This window comes from Theropithecus gelada, chromosome 9 (assembly GCF_003255815.1).
Source record: "Theropithecus gelada isolate Dixy chromosome 9, Tgel_1.0, whole genome shotgun sequence".
Taxonomy (NCBI): domain Eukaryota; kingdom Metazoa; phylum Chordata; class Mammalia; order Primates; family Cercopithecidae; genus Theropithecus; species Theropithecus gelada.
The window spans coordinates 72,612,180-72,630,518 of NC_037677.1; positions in this window are offsets into that span (position 1 = coordinate 72,612,180).

Below are 18,339 nucleotides of genomic sequence, written 5' to 3' on the forward strand. Positions count from 1 at the left end.
TTGGATTCAATTGTATCTTTTTCTAGTTATGCAATTGTTCTACGATCATTTACTTATAGGTGCATCTTTTTCCCAGTAATTTGAGATGCCACCTTTACAGTATATCAAATATCCATATATACTTACTCTAATTTTGTACTTTCTATTCACTTTCACTGTTTGTCTATTTTTTCTTGTACTAACACCACAATGTTTAATTATAGTGACCTTATTATATAATTAAGGTAGTTTTTATTGATTTTTTTCCTACATTTTCTTGCCTATTTGCATTTTGAGAATCAAGTCTGTAGCTTAGCAAGTAACTTCATGTATTTATTGGAATTGCATATTGTAATTTTTATATTAACTTGAATATTAACCCTTTATAAGTCAAATCACCAAATTCAAGAATATAGGGTGTCTTTCTTTTCAAGTTTATTTTGCTTGCATCTTCTAATAGTGTTTTATTATTTCCATGTATAGATTTTGCACCACATTTATTATTCACTGTATTTCTTGTTTTGCTCACTTTTTTGTTTTTGTTGGGGCATCTTTCTTTTCTATGACATTTTCTAATTATTTTTGCATATATGAAATAATTTTTGCATGCTAATTTTAGATCTTGATTCCTCATGGAACCATATTTTTGTTTGTAATTCTATTTTCATTGATTCTTTTCAAGTATACTATCGTAATTCTTACATATAGATGTAGTTTTATCTTTTCCTTTATAATCATTATACTCCTAATTACTGTGCTTATTAGTACATTGGGTAATTGTATTAGTCCGTTCTCACATTGCTATAAAGAAATACCCGAGACCAGGTAATTTATGAAGAAAAGAGGTTTAATTGGCTCACAGTTCTGCAGGCTGTATAGGAAACATGATGCTGGCATCTGCTCAGCTTCTTGGGAGGCCTCAGGAAACTTACAATCATGGCAGTAGATAAACGGGGAGTACAAACAGCATGTGGCTGGAGTAGGAGCAAGAGAGAGAGAAGGGGAGGTGCCATACTCTTTTAAACAACCGGATCTCACGAGAACTCCCTCACTATCATGAGGATAGCACCAAGGGGGATGTTGCTGAACCATTCATGAGAAACCACCACCGTCATGATCCAATCACCTCCCACCAGGCCCCACCTCCACCACTGGGGATTACAATTCAACATGAGATTTAGGTGTAGAGAAGGATCCAAACCATATCAGTAATGTCACCAAAACAAGACGATATATTAGTGGAAATGATAGGCATCCTTGCCTTATCCCTGCCTTAGGGAAAATTTATGTGGTGTTTTCTACATAATGTTAGCATTTGTGTTGAGGACTGGATATACATACATACACAGACACACAGACACATATGTAATAATTTTAAGGATGAATGCATTGAATCCTATTTCACAAATCCTTTTTTCTAAAGTTAGAAAATGATGTTGAATTTTCAAATGCCTCTTAAGCACCTAGGAAGATGTATGATTTTGTTTCCTTAAATTTATTCATGTGTTGAATTACATTAAAGGCTTTTTAAAAATTGTTGAACCATTCTTGCATTATTATAATGAATTCCACTTAGTCAGGATATATTATTTTTTAATGTGCTGTTTGATTTTGCTTGATCATATTTTATTTGAGATTTTTGCATTGATATTCATAAATGAAATTATCTGTAGTTTTAATTACTTAGGGTTCCAGCTTTCTAGTTTCAATATTATGCTCTAATCATAAAAATAATTTGAATATTTTTCTTCTCTTAGTATCCTCTTTGATGGTGATGTTATTTGTTATTTGCTCACATCCTTGATCTGTATAGTTCTTGGGAAATTATATAGAGAAATTAGAATTTGCTGATGATGATTGTATAATATGAACCTGGAATTTTTATCTTATAATACCAATGCATGCTTCTTGAAAAAAATTTACTAATTACAAATGAGCAAAAAGAAAAATACAATAAAGTAATAATGGTAATAAAATCAATAATCCTTTATTGTTTTGAATAATTTTTTACAAGATGATTTAAAAACATAGTAAGCGATCAGCACCAGAAAAATAAATGTACCTTAAATACTTCTGTCAGTAGAACGTTAGTCTGAAAAGCCTTGCTTTTGTTTTACTAATATATTTTTATTTCCTTTATAATAAAAACATTTAAAAATATTTTGATATACATAGTTCTTCTGTAAACTAATGATTCTACACTGTTGGAAGAGTAAAAGATGCCTTTTAGAAAATAAGAAATAGCTCATTTTAGTTATACCAGATGGGACCGCAATATACTAGTTATATGAACAACTAAAAATTGACTAAAATGAAGGCTATCATTCTTCAGACATAAAACAAATTTTTGAGAGCTTACTTTAAACTTCCTCTCGAAAAATGTTCATTTGTATACTTTCTAAATTCATACCTTAGGTAATAATGTTTTAGATTCTTCTTTATGATTGCATCTGAGTGTCAAATTAGGATACTCTTACTTGGATATCTGATATATATATATATACACACACACACACACACACACACATATATGTATGTATTTTAAGACAGCAAAAAGTATAAAATAAAATATTTGTTTTCTGTTTTATGTTCCTCTGTTTCCCCTTTCTTACATTCCTGTGGGTTATTTCAATATTTTATAAAATGTCATCCTGTTTTTTATTTATAGTATTTTTAGTTTCAGTAGGGATGGTCCAGGTTCTAACAATATGCATATCAGTCTGACATTATTAACATTTTACCACTTTGAGTGAAATTTAGAAAGCTTACTCCCATCGAGGTCCCTTTACCCTACTCAATTACTCCATTAAAAAATATAATTGTTTTATGTATTTCTTCTGCATACATTAAGTACCACTTTAGAGGGTGTTAGAAATTTTATTTTAATCATCAAACATGATATAAGAACTTAACAAGAAGATTGTCTATTATATTTATTCCTATTCTTACCCATTCCGATGTTATTTCCTTCCGAAGTTTCAAGCCTTCTATTAATATTTCCTTCCCATTTATAGGACTTCCTTTAGTAATTCTTTTACAGTGGATTTGCTGACAATAAATTTTCTTAGTTTTACTTCTTCCGAGACTGTCTTTATTTTCCCATCATTTTTAAAGGCTATTTTCGTCAGACATAAAATTTATATTGAGTTCTTTTCTTCCAATACTTAAAAAATGTCACTTTTTTCTGTACTCCCTGGTTTTAGATATGAAACTGGTATGTTCCTATAAGCAGTGTATTATTTCTTTGTGGCCATTTTAAAGATTTTTTTGCCTTTAATTTTCAGAAGTTTATTTATGATGTTTGTATCTTGGCATGGATTTCTTTGGGTATTCTATTTGCAGTTTGCTCAGCTTCTTGAGTTTGTAGGTTTATGTCTTTTACCAAATGTGGAGAGTTTTTAGTCATTGTTTCTTTTCTTTTCCGAGAAGGAGTCTTGCTCTGTCATCCAGGCTGGAGGGCAAAGGTGTGATCTTGGCTCACTGTAACCCCCATCTCCTGGGTTCAAGTGATTCTCTTGCTTCAGCCTCCTGAGTAACTGGGATTACAGGTGTGTGCCACTGTGCCCAGATCTTTTTTTTTTTTTGTATTTTTAGTAGAGACAGGGTTTCATCATGTTGGCCAGGCTGATCTCAAACTCCTGACCTCGTGATCCGCCTGCCTCGGCTTCCCAAAGTGCTGGGATTACAGGCGTGAGCCACCACGCCTGGCCTGCCATTATTTCTTTGAATACTTTTTCAGTTCTGCTCTTTTTCCTCTCCTTCTAAGTCTCCAGTGATAATAATGTGTGTTCTTTTGTTTTTGTCCCAAAGGTCCTTGAGACTTTATTTTTATTTTCAATCTATTTTCTTGCAGCTGTTTAGACTGAGAAAATTATATTGATCTATCTTCAAGTTCACTGATTCTATTGTCTGCCATTCCCATTCTACTATTGAGCACATTCAGTGAGTTTTAAAAAGAAATTGGCCGTTGTGTTTTTTAGTTCTATAATTTCCATTTGATTCTTTTTGAATGACTTCTATTTCTTTGCTGAGATTTTCCTGTTTGTTCACTTGTTTCAAGAGAATTTGTGATTGTTCATTGAGGCATTTTTATGATGGTTGCCTCAAAATCCTTGTCAAATTGCTGTAACATCTGATTTGTCATGGTGCTGGCTTCTGTTGATTGCTTTTCTAATCCTTGTGATTTTCCTGGTTTTTGATATGAAAAATAATTTTTTGTTGTGTCCTAGGCATTTTGGATATTATATTATGAGACTCTGTTTCCTATTTAATAATCTTTTCTGTGCAGGCCATGCCTCTTTTAAGGGGCACCTCAAGGTCTGGGTGGTTGTATGTGTTCAGCTTCTTGCAGGGCTTGTCTACCATACCCTGGCAAAAGTGGGCACTGACTCACACTGCATGGTTGCTGCAGGGTGTCGATGAAGCTTGGTTCCATACTGAGCCTGACACCAGAAGAAGAAGTGGAGTTTCAATTATTCCTGCCTCCCACTACCTCTTCTGCCTGTTCAGTGCCTGACAGGGTGGAGGTTTAGCTTCTCACTAGTCCTGCTGACACAAAGGTAGAAGGACAATGGGACAACTATCCCACTGTCAACTACCCTGCCTTCTACGACTTCATTCCATCTCCTTGATGCTAGGTGGGTGTGGAGGTAGAGTTCCCCACCGAGTCTTGCTGACACCCGGGGTGGAGGTCAACAGGAGCACAGATTAGCCACAACTGACACCTCTTTATTTAATCTTGTTGGTTGTGGGTGGGAGTGGAGGTTCAGCCCCCCACCCGGCTCCACTGCCATAACTCTCATGGGGAAATTGGAGCACTGCCCATCTTCACCAGGCAGGGGATGGAATACCATCTCCCTGCTTAGCCCCATGGACATCAATCAGATGTGGGGAATCAGAATGCTGCCTATTTTCACCCGGGCAGGGTATTGGTGTGGAAGATCAACTTCCCACTGCATGGCTGAAACCAGAGGAATACAAGATATAATTTTTCCCCTTCATGTTTGGCTAGAGTTTGGCAGTGTTGCCAAGAAAGTTTTCTAATGTCAGACATGTTTCCTGGTCCTCTTGACTTGGGCTGAGCAGGTTTTTCTTGGAGCATTTTGGTTTGTGGCTGTTAACACTTCTGGGTTGGAAGCTTCTGCCTGGCATGGTCTGGGATATGTGGGAGGCAATAAGTAGACACAGTAAACTCATCACCATGTAATTCCTCAAGTCTCAAGGTCCCTTTGCATCCAGCTTTCTTCTTTCCCCCATTTCTGAGAATTCCTTTGCTTGTTGTGTTATATCCAGGGATTTTTTTTTTAATTGTGAAGGGGGGCATTGGAGAGAAATGAAGCTACTCCATCTTGGCAGAGCCAGAACTCCCTATCATATATTAAGATTTAAAATTTGTAAAAAACACATTAGCCTTTATTTTTTACTTTGCATGTTGCACACTGACCTGATCAAAGATTCATTTAGCTGTCCGATCCTCCTTGTCAGATCAGACCCTAGCAGATCAAGAGCAGATCAAGTTTAAGTCATCATCAATCTGTTAAAAGATGGTGAAGGGAGAAACATTCTCCCTAAGTAACTAAGGTGGAATTTTTTAATATGTCTTTTGATGATAAATGATAAGTGAGAATATTTGATCCAGTGACATGTGCAATATTTCCTCTGGATTTATGTCTACTATTTAGCACCACCATGTTTAGTTCATGAACACATTTAATGATAAATATCCCTTTTAGGTTAATTTTTCTATATCTAAAATAGTGGCCCAGTGGGAAGAGGTGGCCAATCTATTCCCCAATGACTTCAGGTGGAGAAATACTGAGTTAATCATCAATCTTACCCTTCAGTCCTCCAGGGAAGATTACCTTGGCAGAACATTGTAAAGCTAAATAAGTTTAAAAGATTATCAGAGAGAGAGATAATAAATCTAAGCATAAGTTCATGATTCTGGGCACTTATTAGAATCACCTGGGGAGTTAGTAAAAAATAACACTAATGGGTTTTCATTGCTCCAGATCAATTACATAAGAATTTTTTGGGTAGGACCTGGGCATTGGTATTTTTTAAAGCTCTCAAGGTGAATCTAATATGCAGCCAAGATTGAAAATAACTCATATAGGTGGATGCCATTTTCCATGACAAGGAAATTCATTGCATCTACCATACCAGATAAAAACTCGGACTGAATAGAAGGTGTTCTGGTTTTATGAGAGAGGCAGCTTAAAGATGGACCCTTTAAGATTCCTCCTCTCGGTCGAGCGTGGTGGCTCACGCCTGTAATACCAGGACTTTGGGAGGCCTAGGCAGGTGGATCATGAGGTCAAGAGTTCGAGACCATCCTGCCCAACATGGTGAAACCCCATCTCTACTAAAAATCCAAAAATTAGCTGGGCATGGTGGCGCACACCTGTAATCCCTGCTACTTGGGAGGCTGAGGCAGGAGAATCGCTTGAACCTGGGAGGCAGTGGTTTCTGTGAGCCGAGATTGTGCCACTACACTCCAGCCTGGTGACAGAGCGAAATTCCATCTCAAAAGAAAAAAAAAAAGAGATTCCCCTCTCATCTTCACTAGTGATTTATTTGGCTGCCAGAATGTTTTCTAAAACCAGGAGAAAGAGTAGACAATACTCTAAAAATATTTACCCCAACAGATAAAGAAACACCATGAATCCAGAGAGATCGATGCTCTAAAATGTAAGTCTCTTGTACAGGAATTATGTTACTAACCATCAAGTTCCTTAACTGTGGGATTTACAACTTCCTGACATAAAAGAAACCTTACATTTCAAGCAATACCTGCCAGTGAGTCTGTCAGGAGCAAAGCAGTGAAACTGTGGTATTCCTATGTAGGGAGCACTGAACCCTGCTCCTGGTGGAGAACTCATCTTGAACCTGGCAAACCAATCTCATTTTGTCTATGGAGAACATTTCTAAGCACGAATTTTCATTTTTGAAACTTCAGGGCTTCTGGGTTGGTTACTTACAGTGGTGAGTTAGCCACACCTGGAAAATGAAGAAGAACTTTTTCCCAGGGGAGTGGTGTTGAGCTGAGGGGGGACGGCAAGAATATTCAGTGTCTCCATCTGGAGGGCTAACAGAGGGTGCCAGTCTTGAAGCAAGTACAGGCTCACAGGTTACACAATAATATATCAGGGCTTTAGTAGGAAAAAGCAAGCCTCTTTTTCAGTGGAATCTTGCAAGGAGACATGATAGAAGTTTCTAGATATGATGAGTATTGTTATTAGGGCAAAGGCATCAAAAGTTATTTAAATCACCTTTCAGGGAAAGCGACATCTATTTATTGGTCATGAACTTAATCAGCCTTGGGATATGGAAGAAGGATTGAAAAACACCCGTCACAGCCATGTTCTTTTTGCATGAAAGATAAGCCTATTAACTGGGATAAAATAGATCTCTCCTCCTTAAGTTTTCTTAGCCCATGTTTTCCTGGCCATCATGGGATCTGACAAATTAAAAGATCCTCCACAACTGATATCATTTACAAAATTCTATGAAGATTTCACTCTGTCCAGGTTTTCGTGAATTATTATGGATGCTGCAGAGACAGTCACAGCAATTGGCCCTAGTGTCCATGTATTTTTAAGAATGTTTCTCTTGATTTAGGGTTTAAGATTTGGAGTTAGCATCAGTTTAAGATTTGGAAATTTGTATTTAAATAGGATATTTTTCTTGGCTTAACAAAAACAGGAGGCAGAAGGGTTGCGTAAGGATTAGCCAACCTGGCTTCTGGAAATCTTACAGGTAAATTTAGCAACCAGTTAGCATCCACATAAATAACACAAGTGGTCAAACTGAGCTGTGTATGTAGGGCAAACAGAAGATTTCTTGAAAGCCATGCCATCCCTAAAATTTAGAAATGGACTAGTAGGTGATTTAACGTTCTAGAGACAATGTTGGGCCAGTTTAACAAAAAATTGGTGAATACCATTACATGCTAATATGTACAGAAATTGATAAAATATGGTCTCTGTCCTTTAGAACTTTACAGAACTTTTAGAATTGCCCCTAGTTTCAGGTAGTGTTCAAAGAAAGTTTAATTTCTGCTTTATAGTTCACCAGTGATTACGTAACTAAGACCCTTAATTCTAGCCTTGAAAATAATTACTGCTGGTTGACTTACTCATCTCTCATTTTACACATTTATTATTAAAGCTTTTCTATATAAAGAACTCTACAAGCATTCAAATTGTATGAAGATGGCTCACCAGACCAAGTACATAAATTATAGTTGGTGGCTCTTTAAAGTCTTAGCAGGCAGCCGCCAACATTCTCAATATTTGTCAGCCATTTCTTACATGTCTGTGTCCAAAAGGAGTTCGAGCCTCATTGTTTACATCCATGAAGAGTTACAGTCCACATGTAGTATATAGAGCTTGTTGCATGATTAATTAGGTCTCCAAATAAATTGAGTGAGAGTAAAATGAAAATAAAAGTCCATGATGGGTACATTTAATGCTTGAAAATATTTAATTCATTTGCACTTAATGATAGTTGCAAGATTTCTCTAAAATTAAGACAATTACCTCAGTGTATATTAGATGTTAAAGTTGGAATTGAAGAGAAAAAAATTCCATTTGGACCTTCCCAAGCAAATGGCTGTTGAAGAGACATCAGCTGCATTACATTACTTCTTTCCATATTGGCTAACTAAACTACGTGCTCATTAGTTTATTGGGTTTATAGATGAGAGACTAAAAAATGTACATGCTGTTACAAGTGAAATATTTTACAGAGCCAAAGGAAGCCTGACTAATTTGAGTTAAATTTAAATCCTCTGTCTTTTGTAATGATTCATACCGTGACACAATGAAAGAGTCATCAGCTTCTAATTCTGATGTGGTTGGTGACCCACCAAGAGAAAACTTGGGAAATCCTCTTCACCAAAGGACCACGTCTCCATATCTGTAAAAGGATAAGACTAAACTGATGCTTAGGGCTCTACCCCATCAGATAAAGATCCTAAGGGGTTTTATATTTATGTTTATAACTTCGTCTTGCATATAATAAAATCGATCTGTTGTTACTAAAGCATATTCTCATAGAGTCAAGTCCATTTAAGGTCTGAGGTACATCCTAGGCTGAGAAACACTCCAGGGCCAAGACCCATGATGTAGCTGCAGCTATGAAATTGCTGAGCTCTCAAAGGAGAATGGGCTGATGATATATTATCATGAGAGATGATAATATAAAGGAAAATGCTTTACAAACTATTTGGGGCAATACAAATGTCAGGTGTTAGGCATCGTTATTACCTTCTCCATTTACTGAGAGAGATCAACTTACAGACGTGACTTCAGCAAGGCCATATATTAAGTCAAGAACAACCTGGAAGAAAAGCCAGTTTTTTATTCTGACATTCCTTCCATTTCTTCATCCCACCAATATTTATGGATTGCCTTCTACTTGCAAAGTAGCAGTGGGGGAATTAAATTTGTGTCTAAGACACTATTACAATTCACAATGAGTTTGCAATGTAATAAATACGTGTAGAACAACATTGTCTACTTTTCTTTAATGGCGTTATGAGTAAAGAATAATTTTACCTGACTAGGTTTTAAGTTCTTTGAAGGCCCAAAGTAGACTTTTATTTCTTCTGAATTTCTTGACAATGTTCAATAGACTATTGGACATATCGTCCTAAAAAAACGTTGATAGGAAAATAAAAAATAAGCTCTGGAATAGTGTTTAGATTCTCTAAAGTGTTATACAAATGTAAGTTATCATCATTGTTTATGTTTGAAACTTTCTCTAGTGCAACTTGAGAAGACATCTAGACACAGATTTCATTGTTATAAAATGATACTGGATGAATAACAACCCAAAATATCAACTTTTTTGAAGATTAATAATATGCTAGGCATTATGTTATATGTTTATATGCAGTGTCTTATTTATTGACCACAATAATCCTATTAACTTGAAACTTATTATCTCCATTTTATAAATGAACAGACTAAAGTTTAGTGATGAAAACCACAATCACAGGGTTAGTGAGTAGCAGAATGGGAAACTGAATTAAGCATTATAGTTGCCAACACTTGAAAGGTGATATTACTGGGATCTGAATCTACCTGATATACCACATAAATAATTTCCAGAATTTTAGATCAATTGAGATTAGTGGTTCTCAATGCAGGATGACTTTGCCACCAAGGGATTTTTGACAATGTCTGGAGGCATTTGAGGAAATCACAACTGTAGGAGTCCTGTGGAGCTTAGCATAGAAGCTAGGGATGCTGCCTAACATTCTCCCCCACAAAGAGCTGCCCCCCTCCACAAAGAATGATCTGGCTCTGAATGTCCATGGAGAATCCCTGATCTACACCTCTTTTTCCATGCCTGGATAGTTCTGTTGTAAATTAGTGAATTCCTTCTTTTGGCTTAGGCAGACAAGAAAACGCATGACCTAAAGCCAACATAAGAGAGTCGAGTATGAGGGTACATTTGTGATCTCAAAGCTTCTGTGGAAGTCAATGCTATGTGCGGTATTTTTTTCCAGAAGGTAAGAACATCCTCCTTTGATATTATTTTTTGGTTGAATTTGGTATTTGTAAAGGTTTGGTTTATAGGTCATCTTTCCCCCACAACCACCCCTACTCTTCTTCCTAATTTAAACTTATGTCCTATAATTTTCTGAAATATAAAATATACCTGAAGTCTTTCCTATACTTGAAACTGTTTCCACTTAATAGTTACATGACTTTATCTATGAGTGGCTAAGATAAATAGCTATAGCAATTTCATGGTACTTAAAGTCACATTTCTTGATAATCTCTGGATTTTCAGGGACCATTAGAGATCCCTGTGTGAATCTTAGAATAATGAAAAGTACATTCGAGCAAAGACTTTAGGTACCCTGCTATTACTGCATTGATTTAGAAACACATTTCTAAATCAATTTTTTTTCACAATTTTAACTTGTAATAAAATGAGTCTTAACCAAAGTGCCCTTTGCAATCTAAATGCTTAGGTTTGAGACAGCAGGCCAAATTGAGAATTAATTAACATTTTGAAGTCAGAGTGCTATGTTGTTTAATCCTAAATTGTACTTCAAATAGGGATTGATTTCTACACCGCAGAAAAACAAGTGTTGCCTCTTCCCGTGCCCCTTTTAATAAAAAATATGGATAGAGTGTATTTAGAGAATAAGATTAAATAATTCAATCATTAAATGTTTTTGATGAAGCCATAATAATATTCTATTATAGAATCCATATTCTCCAAGTCGTCTTTATAACTTTGAGAAAACAATTATTACAGAATAAGTAAGACAGAAAAGCAACCAATACTGAACACATTAGTATAATTTATGTATTCATAAAACTGATAATAGACATTTACTTCTAAAAATTCTTAAAGCACAGGTAATAATGGAACCAGTCAGCAATTTACCACTTGCAATTAATCACTCTCTTCATATTCACAACATTCAATTTTTCTTGCTATTTGAGACAGTAATGATTAATTGATAAAAGTTTAACAAGTGCACTAATAGCAGGTGCTTCTAATTGCAAAGTCTTCAAATGATTCTCCCCAAACCTACCCTATGCTAATTTGTACAGCATTAGTCATAACACTTTATGATTTTACTTTTAAAACGACTTTTCTTTTAGTCATCCTAATTTAATTAAGAATTTTAACTAGTTACATGTATCAAGAACACCAATGAATTTTAAATTTGTGAGTTTGATTACCATAAGAGATTAACAGGAAGACTCATAAAAATGCACGGCTGCCAATTAGAAGCATCAACACTGTGTAAATTAGAATTTGTTAATTGGTTTAGCAAATGTAAATTCAATTTTTTGAAATTTTATGAACTGAAAAATTGATTATATTTTTTGTGAGCCTCCAGAAATATATTATTAGTGATAATATTTGTTTCAGTAGTTGCTGAGATTATCCTTGTATTTTAGCTACAAATGTTTCTACTTCATTTATTTCAAAAATATCTGACTTTAGCATTCATTTTTCATCCACACGTTTGCCCCTCACTATCCACACTATTAAATGCATACTTAAGTACACATTTTTCTTTCATCTGTCCTTTGTCTCAGCAAGACAGATAAAATATGCATTCTAGGTAAGGTTTGTTATTTTGTACTTTCAGTATTAAAGTGCATGTAATTAATTTAGCTTCCTTAAACACTATGTGTTTATGACAAAACCTACAGATGCTTTTACAAAAAAATACATATTGAGAAAGCATTTCAGGTATGCAGATTAATACTGTTTGCCTCTAGGAAATAGACCCAGCCATCTTGCATTTTATAATTATAAGAAGAACAGAGCTATAGGTTAGTATACATTGTGGAATGGGGAGGTCTCTTAGCAATGGAAGATCAAAATCTATTCTCAGAGAAATATGGACCCAGTCTGAGTGTTAACCTTTAGTCAGTTAACTCCCATGGTGAGTTGCAGTCAAGAAACTGAGGGTAGAAATTAGGACAGGCCTTACTTATGCTTATGGCTGAGTCTATATACTGCAAATGAGAAAGTGGGGGAAGAATAGAGCATTGGGTAACTCTGTAAACTTAGCACCCTGAATTTTCCAGATAATTTGACTGATTTGACTTGTGAACACCCTCACTCTGCCTCCTAACTTCTCCAGCCCCTCCCAGAGGTGTATTTGAAATCACAGTTCTAGATATTCTTTCCTAATACCTAATTATTTCCTAATTCAGCAGCAAATTCAGCAGATAATTATTTGGACACTCAAAACCTCTTGCATCAATACACTATCCTAGACCGGGCACGAGGTCTCACACCTGTCATCCCAGCACTTTGGGAGGCCAAGGCGGACGGATCACCTGAGGTCAGGAGTTCCAGACCAGCCTGACCAATATAGTGAAACCCAGTCTCTACTAAAAATACAAAAATCAGCCAGGCATGGTGGTGCACGCCTGTAATCCCAGCTACTTGGGAGGCTGAGGCAGGAGAATCACTTGAACCCGGGAGGCGGAGGTTGCAGTGAATGATCAAGACACTGCCCTCCAGTCTGGGTGACAGAGTGAGACTCATTCTCAAAAACAAAACAAAACAAAACAAAAACCCACTATCCTCAATTATAGTATGTAATACTCTACTCCAATTAGCTCCAAAGGACCAAGACACAGAATGAAACCGAAGGGAACACGAAGAACACATTTAGCACCTTCCCCTTTGATCAATAGGAGTAGGAAGGGACTTAACAGTAATAGAGGATATGCTTCATGCACTTAGTTCTGTACCTCATCGTCTTTAAGCAGGAACTGGAGCCTAGACAGCTAGACATGGCAACCAAGTAAGTGCAAGAAGGCATCTGACAGGGGCCAACTGCTGCAGGAACCCAGGTTTAAAAGAGATCTAGTCACTAGAAATCAGTTGGGTTGTAGGAAGCAGAGCAGCCCCTGATTACCAAGAAAGAGGGTAGGTTTGTCTCTAACCCTGATCCCTTCCTCCTTTCTACTCTCCCCTCCCTGTCATAGTCCTCATGTTGTGCTAGTTTAAACGAAAAAAGTGCAAACAACCTCAGTTTCCAAAAACAATATGTTGTTTAAATAAATGTGGATATTAGTGAAATGTGCAGCTATTAAGATAATAATGAAGACATACATATGTATTGACATGGAATTATGTGCATGATTAATTCATTGATTTACTAATATTGCCACATGCCTCTTCCGTGGCAAGCTCTGGACTAGGTACTTCCGTAGAAAAGAAAACAGGCCTGCACTCAAGAAATTTATGTTCTAGTGGTAGATTCAGATGATGAAAAACTAAACAAACAAACGTATAATGTAATTTCAGGAGTGATAATTACTATGAAAAAACATAAAGCAGGTTAAGGGGTCACAGGAGGTGGGAACAGCATTTGATTAGATACATATTTGAGAGATTTGGGGCCTACACAATTCTGTAGGTCAAAAGGGTATGAGATATAGGGATAAGAACTTTCCAAGCAGACGGAGATGTCAGGATGAAAGCTCTGAATTGGGAGTAAAAAGGCCAGATACAGGGTGGAAAGACTTGGGCTGGAAAGGAAACAAAATAGGAGGTAGGACAAAGAACAGACAGAAAAACCACAACAATGACAGTAGTTTGGGGATCCTCCAGTACTCTCACTCAAGTTTTTGTTTTGAGAATGGTAGAAAGGAGGCATTATATGCTCTGAGCTGGTGGTGATTCTGGGTGTACAAGGCATCTCTCAATAGTATAGTCTATATATACTAACAACGACGAGTGTCAAATGCATTGTCTCATATCCAGTGGTGCACGGAAAGTGTGGCTGCACCCTATTTATGTTAATTAAAAATAAAAACACTATATGAACCAGTCAGATATATCTGTAAGTTCCTATGTGGGCCTTTTGGCTGGATTTTTATTGCCCCCATCTTAAACCTGTTTAGTGACCATTCCAGAATTGAATGTTCTGGAGGAATCAGAAAAACATGTGTTGCAGTCAAAGGAAATGCTTTGAGTAGATATTCTCTGGGAGTGTATCAACTTTCCTTTCCAATTTGTCAACCTTTCTTCTCTTTGCTAGATGTACCCTAGGACTTTCTCTGTAGTAATCAAAGTTGTCTATAAATTTCACTGTTTTAAGACTTCTCTCATAATGTGGTATTGAACATTTATGGTATGTATATACAGTGATTCTAATTCTCTAATCTCCACTTGGGGTTTTATGGGGGAATCCTGGGCAAAGCTGTTCCACTTGAAGCCACAACTTTATAGGTTATAAATGAAAAGAATAATATTTATCTTTCCCTTGAGATGGTGCAATGGTTGATTAATAAATGCTTACAGGATGTTCTGAAGATTACAAGTGTCAACTACTATTGTGATTATTATTAGCTGATCCTACAATCCAGAATTCAATGAGCACCAGGTTATGGCTGACTCTTTCATCTTCTGTATATACGTTCTATCCACTGGAGGAATTAAATGTAAGCCCAGCATAATTAATTAATGTTTATGAAGCATGTTGTGAGTCTCAATTTCTCTAAGTGCCAAGTGCAGTTATAAGAAATACCATAGCTTTCATTTCAACCTTGTAGTAATATTAGATTCTGATTAGCTTCATTTTCATTATAGATCATGTACTTAGTGTCTCATTTCTATATTCTGTGCAGTGCCTGCTAGCCTGCTGCTATAAGTGTCCAATAAGGGCAGTAATAAAGTTGTAATCTCTTTTCTTTCTTTTTGATTCAGTGTGTGTGTGTGTGTGTATATATATATATATTTTTTTTTTAATAGACTATACAGGAAGAAAGAGCTCTTTCATTTTTGGCAAAAGATAATTCTAAATCTCTGTTGATGGGAATATGGAATCTTCTTTCTCCTGATTACCAATCAGGAAAATGAAAACTATTTACTGTGAAAAGTCTAGTTGTATCACTTCTAAATCATTTATAGTCCACTAAGTGCTTTGAATAATGGAGGAGCTAGGAGAGCCCCTGATTTAATTTTGTCTCTGTGTTTCTTCAGTATCTTTGTGCTTTCTTGCATTTAGAGGAACAGCACAGAACAGAGAGTTTAGATGATTTTTTTTAAGAAAGCTATTAAAAGCTTTTACAAGGGACTTGAGCTTTAATAAAACCTCTCTGTATGCCGAAAGGCCAAATCTCCAGGGATCTGGAAAGAAGCAACCTCAAAGTTAAACATTTGCAAAGCAAACTAAATTCATGAGTTTAACATCATTTTTTCCATCTCCCACCCTTATCTTTCTTATAATAAATACAACATTGGTTCAATATATTCTTTAACCCAACATCTCTAATAGATAGCAATATCAAACTTTAAGAGCACATATTTGCCTGACATTTTAGTTTATAAAATGCTATATTACATATGTATTAGTTTTCTATTGCTGCCCTAACAAAACTATCATAAATTTAGTAGCTTAAAACAATCACTATCTATTATTTCACAGTTTTGTAGGTTAAAAGCCCAGGTTCAGGTTGGCTCAGCTGGCTCTCTGCTCCAAGTTTCAGAAGGCTGAAATCAAGGTGTATGCAGGGCTCTCTTCCTTTCTGGAGGCTCTGGGAGGGTCTTCACTTCCCATCTCATTCACATTGTTGGCAGAATTCAGTTCCAGGCAGTTAGAGGACTATGGTCTCCACTTCCTTGCTGAGTATTGGCTGGGGTGATTTTCAACTGTTACAGGCAGCCTGCATTCCTTCATTAATGGCCTCATAGTGGATCAAATCCTTTTCAAGCTTTGAATCTTTCTAACATTCCCTTTTGCCTCATCTCTCCTCTGCTCTCTGCCTGGAAAAAAACCTCTTTTTTAAGAGCTCATGTGATTAGACTGAACCCTGCCTGATAATACAAAATAATCTCACCACATCAAGATCTGTAAATTTCATTATGTCTGCAACCCCTTTTGTCATGTAACACAATATATTAGCAGGTGCCAGAGATTAAGGCATAGACATCTTTGAGGGGAGACTGTTTTACTGCCTGTAATTCCATAGAATTATCATACCAGGCAAGGTGGACAATATTATCCTAATTTTATAGAGGAAGAAATACAGCATTTCAGTAGCATGAATTATTTGACCCAAGTCACAGAGTAAATAAATGGCAGAGCCCGGGAGTAAAGACTAAAATCCTTTTGTCGTTTTTAGTTATTTTTGCTTTTAATAAACATTTAAAGGGCTCATGGTAAGTGTCAGGTTTCTATATCAAATCTGAGAATACAGGGACGAAAGATGTCTCTGAATTTAACAGGTTCATAATCTTACAGGCAACACTGAGAAATGTCCAAGAAATTTAATATAGTTTGTAAAGGCTTGATAAAGAACACAGAAGGAGTATAATCTCAGGGAGGAAAATAAGTGGGCAGTAAGAAAACCTTTACAAAGAAGGTGATCTTTGAAAACGCTCCTTAAGATCACCTAGGGGTTCATCAGTTAGATAGCCAAGGTATATTGGGAACAGCATATGTAAATGCTTGGTGTCAAGAAATGCTAGGGCTCCTCTGAAATCCAGCAAATGAGGTGAATGGCACCAGTAGAAAGGAATTGACAGATAAGCCTGTGAAGGTGGGTATAGCTATACTGTGAAGGACATTTTAAACAGCACTGTACACCTCCATGGTGAGGAAGAGCTGAAGCATTTAAGCCAGGGTTGACATATTCCAATATGCATATTAGAAATGTATAAAATAAGGGGCTTGATAAAATGAGCTGAGATGGTGAACAACGGTGATCATTAAATTTAAGGCACTTGCCAGATATTTTGAAGATTACAAAGAATATAAATGATACATATGTCCCTATGGAGTTTTTCGTCTTCTATCAAAACTCTTTTGGTTGCAAGGAACGGAAAGCCAATTCAAACTAACATTAACTGGAAAAGCAGAATATGTTGATTCACGTTACTGAAAATCGTGGGGCAGATGACTTCAGGCAGAGCTGGATCCAGAGGCTCATTTGATATCATCAAGGATCTCTCTCTCTCCATCTCTGACTTCTGTCCTCCTCTTTTCTGGAATCACTTCAGAGAACTTTCCTTCATGCTGCAGCAAAGATGGCCAGCAGCAATTTTTGGATTTGCATTATCCATACAGCTAATAATCCCAGAGAAAGGAGCATTTCCTTTCTCCCACCACCCATATTATTCTGAAAAAAAGGACTCTGATTGGTCTTGCTTACACATGCCCAGCAATGGACAAATTACTCTGTTTACAGGGATAGCATACTCTAAATAGCTTAACTTAGTTATACATCCACTTCTGTATCAGGGAAAATGCAGCCAACCTCATGTGTTGGAGTCAGAGCATTTCCTGAAATAGAGAAATGACAGATTTCCTGAAGCAGAGAACGACAGTTAGGCAAATATAACAGATCTCCATCACACAAGCGTACAAATCACCAGAGGGTGTTATTAAAATGCAGCTTGTGGGCCGGGCGCGGTAGCTCACGCCTGTGATCCCAGCACTTTGGGAGGCCGAGGCGGGCGGATCACGAGGTCAGGAGATCGAGACCATCCTGGCTAACACGATGAAATCTCATCTCCACTAAGAATGCAAAAAATTAGCTGGGCGTGGTGGCGGGCGCCTATAGTCCCAGCTTCTCGGGAGGCTGATGCAGGAGAATGGTGTGAACCCGGGAGGCGAAGCTTGCAGTGAGCTGAGATCCGGCCACCGCACTCCAACCTGGGCGACACAGCCAGACTCTGTCTCAAACAAAAAAACTAAAAAAAAAAAAAAAAAAAAAAAAAAAAATTGCAGTTTGTGTTTCCGTAGTACTGGGAGGAGACCTGAGTTTCTGCATGTTTAAAAGCTCCTAGGTGGGCCGGGCGCGGTGGCTCAAGCCTGTAATCCTAGCACTTTGGGAGGCCGAGACGGGCGGATCA